The sequence below is a fragment of the Condylura cristata genome, unplaced genomic scaffold (genome assembly GCF_000260355.1).
Source record: "Condylura cristata isolate star-nosed mole 26May11 unplaced genomic scaffold, ConCri1.0 scaffold00004, whole genome shotgun sequence".
Lineage (NCBI taxonomy): Eukaryota > Metazoa > Chordata > Mammalia > Eulipotyphla > Talpidae > Condylura > Condylura cristata.
The window spans coordinates 2,297,605-2,306,309 of NW_004567105.1; the positions used below are offsets into that span (position 1 = coordinate 2,297,605).

An 8,705-nucleotide genomic window follows, 5' to 3' on the forward strand; every position below is an offset into this window, starting at 1 on the left:
CCGTGAGGGCCGCAAGTTTCACAATGCCAGGGGACTGAGAGTCAGGCACAAGCCACTTCACCTGAGCTGATCACCTGCCGGGGACAGGTGGGGCGACCTCAACCCTTCAGGGACCCTGAACCGAAGGTGCCAACAGCCCTGCACCCTACTCTTTTATTCATGACGCCCCTCCCACCCCCCCCCGGGATCACAGTCAAGAAAACGACTCCGCAAAGCAGGGCATGAAAGGGGGCATGAAACGCAAGCAGCAGCCTGTGGGCAGAGATGCCCAAGCTGCCAGCACACCACGGGACGAGAACAAGGGCCATCACAGTGGACACTGGCTGGCCGAGCCTGCAGTGCCGTGGGGGCCGGGCCCCAGGGGAGGAAGGTGCTGGGGCCCGGCACGGCTTCCCCATTGGCTTGGCACACCCCAGCTGCTGGGCTGCCAGGACCTGCTGCTTACCCTCAAGCTGATGCACGGAGGCGGCGCGGGCGCTCAAAACTGCACTTGAGAAACCAAGCGACAGGCCTCCAGAGGCGGAGGCTGCAGGTCGCCCCTGCGCCCCCAAGCCTTTCGAAAGGGCTCCTCCTTTGGTCCTTAGGCCTCCACTTACAAGATGCCTCCCCGGAAGCTTCTCTGACCCGCCCCCACCAGTCAGGTAGCCTGGAGGCAGCCCTGACGTCCAGATTCAGGGGTACCCGGGCTTCCCAGGCACTCAAGTTTGAGAAGCTCTGTCCACTAGATGCTGTGTGCTGGCCACACTGAGTCATGGGTCCCCAGGACATGCCAAGTTATTCCCAGCTTTGGTCTAATTCTGTCCAAAGGAGCACCGCCCTCTTTCTAAAATTCCGCTCCCTCACACCTCACAGCTCCACTCAAATGCCCAAGGCCCTGTGAAGACTCCCCCAGTGCTCCACTCTGCTCCCTGCCATGGCTTCTGTGCTTTTTGCTTTGCGCTATGACTCTTAGGGTGTCGGCTCCCTCAACGTCAAACTGCTGGATGCATCTCGAATACCCCAAGGCTCTGCGGGGCATACTCATTTGTGCCCAGAGGGAAAGAACTGGAGGCTCAAAAAGTCAAAAACAGCATTTGCCCGGAGCAGGCGTCTGAGAGAGCAGCTTCCGGCAGTGCGTTGCTGCCTCAGGACCAGGGCTGGGAGAGCATGGTACCCCCCCTTCCCCCGAGGCCCACTCCGCCTCCCCAGCAAGGGAGGCCCCCGCCAGTCACGTTCTCCTGGTCGCGTCCCCACCTGCAGGCGGAACTCAAGTATCTACCTCAGGCTCCACCAGGAAGACTGGTGTTTCCCGACTCTGGGCGGCCAGCCTCGAGCCCCGGCAGCTGTGGCAGAGGCCGGCCCGAGGGGCAGGCACCCGGGCCATCAGGCTGGTCCGGGGCTGGTCCAACAGCCGGAATTTCATCAGCGTTCCATGCTCACCTGGAACCCAACAGACCTGTTCCGCTGAGCCCGTGCAGGAGGCGGATTACGAGGGACACTCAGGCGCATGCTCGTGAGCAATTCCCAAGGCCTGACAGCTGCTGAGGGCTCTGCCCGCCCCCACGGCCCCATTTCAAAGGCCTGCGATGGTTGAGGGTTCGCTTGTCCACAGAGCTTCCCCGGGAGCCACCGCTGGCGGCCGGGCTCTGGGATCCTGCCACGCTCTAAAATCTTCCATCACGTCAGCTCCTGCGGTCCAGAAGTGGAACACCTCACCCTGCTCTCTGACTGCTCCTCTGTGCCCTGCGCACCTACAAAAGCCCTTTCAAGAGGGAAAAAACTAAACACTCCAAAACTGAGTTCCACAAAAGGCGCCCGGCCCTGGGAGGCAGCCTGCAAGCTGAAGCCTCTCTCCTTGGCGGCAAAGGCAAAGGCGAGCTCCTGCCGGTCTCAGTGGTTAGCTCCCTTCACTGCTAGTCACTCACTCAACTCAGCAAACGAGTGGCTGCTCCCCACCCCCTTCCACTGAGAAGGGAAGGGCCGCAGGACCAGGGCAGGCTCTGGAAGAGCAGGGCGCAGAGCTGACCCTGCGGCCTCTCCACACACTTCCCTGTGTGCACAGCCTAGAAGCTTCCTTCAGACAGGGATGAGGCGAGGCGAGGCGAGGCAGGGTGGGGCAGCGGGCGGATGGAGTTCGCCCTCAGCACAGCCGTCCCTGGCCCTGAGCACGCCGTGGGACTGGACAGCAGACGACACTCCGGGCTTGTCACGAGACAACGTGGGCAAAGGGTCGCGCTGTGTGAGCAGGGCCCTACCTGCCCGGCCAGGCCCCAGGGGAGGGTCTGGGCCACGTCAAGCTGGGCCCGTGCAGTTGCGACCCACAGTGATTTCAAAAGCTGGTGAAGGGTGGTCTGTCGAGTGGCGCAGATGCCAGCCACCCCCAAAGAACAAGATGCGCTCACGCCCCCAGATGAAGCGGGCGCCCGGCATCAGTGACCCGGCCTTCCTGGTGGAAAGGCGACCCCTGACCGAGGCATGTGAGAACTGGCACATCGGAGGCCAGCCCGGAGCCAGGCCCGGCTCACCAGCCCGCTACCAGCACAAGGTCCACAGCAAGAAGGCAAAGGGCTGAGAGGAAGGAGAGGCAGGCTGGGGGCGTTTCCGAGCACACCTGCGGACGCTGGGGAAACGCGGGGTCAGAGTTACGAGAGAGGAAGCCACACCCAGGGCTCCGTCACCGGCCCCAGACAAAGTGTGCGCCACACAGGAAACTTCTGGGCAGATGCAGCTGCCCCCAGACCTGTGTGGGGGACTCAGTTCCAACCAAGCACACAAGAGGAGACCGTGTTCTGCAAGCCCCCCGAAACAGAGGGCTGGGAACTAGCAGGGCTGTGCGCCAGGGTGAGAGAACAGGAGAGACGGAGGGTCCCTCCCAGAAACCAAAGCGGCAGAGGCAGGAGTGGCTCGCGGCCACGGGGCCCTGGGCCAGGGGCACATCGGGGAGGTCCCCCACTCAGAAGGAGGGGTGCAGAAGAGTAGGGTGACAGCCAAGAGGCAGGCAAGGATCTGTGTGCGCACGGCTGGGGGCGGGGCGGTGCCAGCGCCCTACTAGCCTACCGTGGGCGAGAGGTGGGCACAATGAGGGGGCCAGGACCCCACAGTGGAGGGAGATAGGCCTTGCCTGCCCACCAGCCGCCGGGGCGCAGCCTGCGGCCCTGAGGGGCACGCTGACAGGCCAGGTCGAGGCGCAGAGGCAGGCAGAGCCGGGGCCGGAGGCCGGTGCGGGCTCCCGCGCTCCCTCTCGCCGCCTCTCAGCTGGCTGCAGCACCCGTGATGCAGGCCTGACGCCCCCACTTTGACCAGCGCCCCCACTCTGGTCACTTCCCTGCACCTACACGCGTGTGTGAGGCGGCCAGACCAGCGGGCAGGTCGTCATGGGCGCGTCTACAACAGCGGGGTGGGCGACAGGGCACCAGGACAACCTGCTGCGAGCTGGGGCAGGGAGAAAACGACTACTTCTTTGCGGAAAAGATAACAAGGGGGAGGAAACCTTTAAATCCACACTTGTGGTTTGTTTGTAGTGGCATCGAGTACATTCTGAAGATGGAAGCAACTGAAAGAGGACTTGCTGGTCAGCAGGTGGGGCGTGGGCCCGTGCGGGCCGGGCCAGCGGGCACTCGGCCTCAGCTCCCGGTGATCTGTGCTAACTTGACTAGCCGGGAGGAAATAACAGTATTTTCAAGGTGCAAGTCCCGGCCACGCCGCCGGTCACCGTGGAGGGCGGCGGTCACGGCTCCTGCCGGGACGCACCGGCTGGGCCAGCCACTTGCTGCTGAGGCGCAGCACAGGAAGTGCGTGCGGGCAGACGGGAGGTCAGCGCCTGCCGGCGTCTGTGGCGCCCCTGGCCGTTCCCGCCCCCCAGTCTGCTCTGAAAATGCGCACCAGCTCCTGCGCTGTGGACCCGTTCGCGTTCAGACAGGAGCCCAGAGGACAGGTGATAATGAGGAAGCTCCACGGAGCGCTGCTGCTCACAAGTTCCCTTTTAGTTATGAAGCTCAGGAGAGAAAAGACCAAGTGCAGTGAGACAGACAAGAAAATAAACTTAAAAAGAACAAAGGCGGGGCAGAGCTGAGCAGAGACAGCTGGGTGTGAACGCAGGGCATGTCTGTGCGGGGCGAGGCCGAGCAGGTGAGGAAGAAACCCAGCAGACTGGTTCAGAGGTTGAGCAGCCCCAGAGGTATGTCCCAGGAAAGTCCTGGGTGAGATCGGGAGGGGCGGTGCAAATAAACAAGCCGCAGCAGCATCAGCGTCAGCGCAGCGATCAACACTCTGTCAAGGCAGCCGGGCCCTGCAGCGGGCGCTGGGGTGAGCCCTCTGCCTGTGCCGCAGCCCGGCAGGGCATGACTCACGGAGAAGCGAGGTGGGGGCCCAGCTCTGCCCTGCTCCCTTCCGCCTCCTGGGGTGGGGGTGGGTGCCAGCCGCCTGCAGGGCACCCTCCCCGCCCAGCTGACCACTCCCGCCTTCCGGGAAGCCTTCCTCCTTGCCAGACACCTTCACAGGGAGCTTTCTGTACAGGGACTGTCCGGGCCCCGCCCGAGAGAAGCCAGCGGAGGCCCAAGTCTGTGACCTGAAGGCTCAGGACCCGGAAGCCCCTCTGTGGGCTGGCGGGGTGGCTCCATGCATGCAGGCAGCGGGCGGAGTGAGCCCTCCGAGGGGGCACAGTGAGCAGCAGGCAAGTCAGGACAGCCGGGGACAGGGCAAGGGTCTGCCCGTTTCCAGAGAACGCGCCCCTGGCAACGGGCCAGGTCAAAGTGGTACAGAAGCTAGAAGGCAACGTTCAGACTGCGCTTTAATAATTGACACCGGCCTCCCGTGCGCAAGGGCTTAAGCACAGCACTAGGAAGCTGTCGCAGCCCCTGAAGCCTGAGTTCGATCCCCGCCAGGGCGTGACCCACAGGGCGCAGAGGCCTCTCCTGTCTCCCGCTGCCCCCTCAGCAGAGGATTTCAGTGGATCCGCCTGAACGGGTCCCCCACGCCTCTGGCCTACAGCCTAGTTCTAGGATGCATAAATTAATAAATCCTTTCTAGAAACCAGATACAAACCTCAGTCTAAACACAGCCGAATGATCAAACTGAAGTCAGATTAGAATAAAGGCATTTTAGCCCCCCCCCCGGCACCCCAATGTGCTCCTTCTCAAGGGGCCGTGAGAGGACGTTCCGCATCCAAGCAGGGAGTTAAGGACGAGAACCAGAGAAAGGGCCTCCCCATCACCCCAGGACACTTAGGTCAGAGAGGGCGGCCCAGAGGCAGCCACATGGGGTGAGAGGGAGACAGAGCACCGAGCCGTCACACTGGAGCGGCTCTCCTGACAGGCTTGAGTAAGCACCTGAATAAACCGCTTATAAACGCTGGAAAAATACTAACAGCAACAAAAACACAGAGGTCAGCCCAAAGAAATGAAAACACGCCTCTACACGAAAACCGCTTCTCCAGCGTCAGAGCGCCTCTACGCAACCCCAATGCCCGGCACAGGATGAATGGGGAGAGCGGAGGTGAGGGGGGGCTCCCCAGATGAGCCAGCCCCCTCCCTCCCTCCCCCAGAACAGAAGTGATTTAGCGCATCAAAGGGCTTCTTCGGCCATCTCCAGAGGGCACAGCTGTCCATGCATCTAGCACTCCACTCCTGCCTCCGTCCGGCCCGTGTGGCATACTGGTCACCAGTCCCCCTACCTCCTTCCAGGACTGTCCCCCGCCCACCCCCACCCGGGTCCTCGCAGCACTGCTCCCAGGGAGGCGCCCTCCTGTGTTTGTGGCCATCCCTTTGCCTCCTCTGACGCTCCGGTTTCCAGCTTCGCTGTCTCCATCCTCAGTCGTCCACAGTGGCGGTGCCTCAGTCCTGTGCCGGGTTCTCCCTTCTGTTTCTTATTGGATGCCCTGCTCGGGGCCCAGTCCTGCTTGTCGAAGAGGTTTTCACTGTCTCCCCAGCCAGCGCCCCTTCCTTGCTGGCTTCTGCGCATGCCCAGCACTGCAGGGCCCAAGTCTGGACGAGATCTCAGAATCCCACCTCCAGCAGGCATCAAGGCGACACCTTTGGGAGGCCACGGCCGGCCTGTGCAGAGCCTGCATGACAGCCCCTCCTAAGTGGTGGCTGGTGGTGGCCACCAGCCTTCCTTGCCCGTCACCCCAGTTGAATTTTCTTAAAACCCACGGTTAATGTGTCATCACTTTGGAAACCTCCCTTCATTCTGCAGGTCACCTGCGACTGGTATGAAGACACCCAACGGGCTCAAACCTCACCCCTGCACGGAGCTTCTGAGACGCGGCTGGGAGCCGCGATCCCGAGGCGCTTGATCCTTCACCTCCACATGCTCGCCATGGTGCTTCTGACACCCACTCACCCTTTTGGGTCCTGCACAAGAGGCCATCGCTCTTGATGGTGACCTTCCTGCCCCCAGCAGACCCCTCCTGTCTGCCTTCAGAGGCCCTGGCTTCTGACTGGCCCTCTCTCACAGAAGAGCTCCACCGAGGAAGAGCTGCAGGTTCTCTATCACGGCACCCGGCCGGGCCCTGGGGACCAGCTAAGCAGCCCTGGGCACCTGGTCTGACCTACGGCCCCGCAGCATGCGCCTTCAGAAGTAGGTAAATACTGAGTCCCGTTTAAAAATCTAGATGTTTCACATAAAAGTCCAGACCTGGGCATCTCCTGAAAAAGAGATGCTGATCTCTCTTCCAGAGCCTTCCCTGCCTCCGCAGTCACTGCAGGTCCTCAGGGATACCTCCAAACCTGTCTATTTCATTTGGCTACTTTTGTTTCCTCCCTGAAGTTCCCCAAGAGAAAAAAACACCTCCTACGTCTTGCTCACAGTGGCCAGCACCGGGGGCTCAGAAGCCCCCAGTGAAGTGCTGAGTGACCCGAGTGTCTCCGGGGCCTGCTTCTGGGAGGGCACTGATGACGGCAGACGGGTGGGTGAAGGCACCCACTGCCCGCGCCCCGTGGCAAGTCCCACGGCACACACAGAGGACGAGCACTGGTTCCCAGAACCTCTGCTTCACCTGATGACTCCTGGGGCGGCTGGGCTGGCCACCCTGACCTAACTGGACCCCAAGGGTTATGTCCAGCACAACCTAAAACCCAATCCAACCCCCGGGCACTGAATCCATTCCGACAGTCTACAGGAAATTAGATCTACATGCGCGAAGCACAGCAGGAGCGAGCGAAGGTGCAGGAGGCCAGCCCCCGCTGGGAGGCGCAGAGCGAGGGGCGAGTGGGTACTCCAGGGTGCTCCTACCTGCCACCGCTGGCCTTTAGCCTGCCCAACCTCCAAGGCCCAGGTCAAGGGCCACCTCCTCGGTGCAGCCTTCCTGGCAACCCGCCTTTACCAGGCTCCCATAATTGCTGACTTTTACTTGTGCCCTTCGAAGTGGTGAGCTGGTCTACACTCAGCACTGGTTTTACTGTTACTCATTTCAAGCTCCGAGAGGCCATAAAATTCCATCTCCCCTACCTCTCATGTTCCCCACAGTTCACAAACCACAGCTGGCACTGACTGTCTGATCAACGGAGACAGGGAGCGCCCCCTTCTCCCCAAATCTGACACGGGGACTTGTGCCGCCACTGGAACCCTGTGGCGCTTTCCAGCAAAATTTCCATTGACTCAGAAATCCATGGGGATATGGTTAAAACATAACCACCAGGTAGCTGACCACATCACAAATTAAGGGACGGATCATGGGCCGGGAATGCAAAATGCCCCTGAATTTCTTTTGTGAACCTGCGGGCAGGCAGCTGAGTGGTGTGGGGGAGCTGGTGAACGGCCACCCTTGGGCCTCGGTTGTGGTATCTGCGAGAGGGGCCGGGAGGTGGATAAGGGCGTCTCCACCTGCCCGGACACACGTGGCTGTCTGCGCAGCCTGGCGCACGAGCACGGCGGCCCTTGCTGTATTCCAAGAACTTCTCTCTCCCATTTGTTTTCGGAGGTGCTCAGTGAAAAGTCTGTAGGTGTGTTGGGGCTTCAGTGAAGGGTCTTACCACACTGGCCAGATGACCAAACATAAAACTCAAGGACAGGCCGAGGGCACATAAGCCAGACATGGCCGCGCGAGGGGGTCCTTTCTAGGGAGCTGCTGCCACTCAGCTCTCTCCCCAGGAGCTTCTGCTGCCTGTTTCTTCAGCTGCACAGTGGGGGTGCAGCCATCACTCCTGCCTGCAAGGGCTGGCCAGATCATGGATGTGAGAGCTCTCGGTAAACTCAAGAGCACAAAGCACCTGAGCTCCTGCTGACCCCAGTTACTGGGCACTCTAAGTTAGGCAAGCCGCCTGTTGGCTCCGTCCAGCCTCCTGCAATACAGAAGCAGCAACTGTCTCCCGGGACTGTGGTGAGGATAAGTGTCAGCGCTCCGGGCCTACCTACACCAGAGAGTCCAGGACCAAGAGTTACGTTAGGATTACTAACTGAGGCATTGCATTCCTCCTGCCCCGGGCCAGGCAGGGGTGGCTCTGTAACCAGTGGCTAACTTGACCTTGGGCAAGCGGCAGCCCTGTCCCACAGGGAGAGCATTGCCAAAGGGTCGTGGGCTCCTAACACCTCTTCTCCGCTGCCAGAACAAAGTTCCCGGCTCCCTCCCCAGTCTGTACCCGAGGGGCTCGAAACGCGAGATTCCCGCCGCTCAGCTCCCACAGCAGCTCCGCAGCAGGAGCTCCTGGCTCCATCCCGGAGAGCCGCGTCCACCCTCGGCCGCCACCGCCGGCTCATCGGCATCTTCCTTTCTGCCTCGAGCTTCCTGA

General features: G+C 61.4%; 1 protein-coding gene across 1 annotated transcript in view; it reads right to left on the minus strand.

Annotated features, from left to right (window-relative positions):
* The window catches only part of SREBF2 (sterol regulatory element binding transcription factor 2), a 36,007-nt gene that overhangs the window by 26,566 nt on the left and 736 nt on the right, over positions 1-8,705 (minus strand). The window lies entirely within an intron of this gene.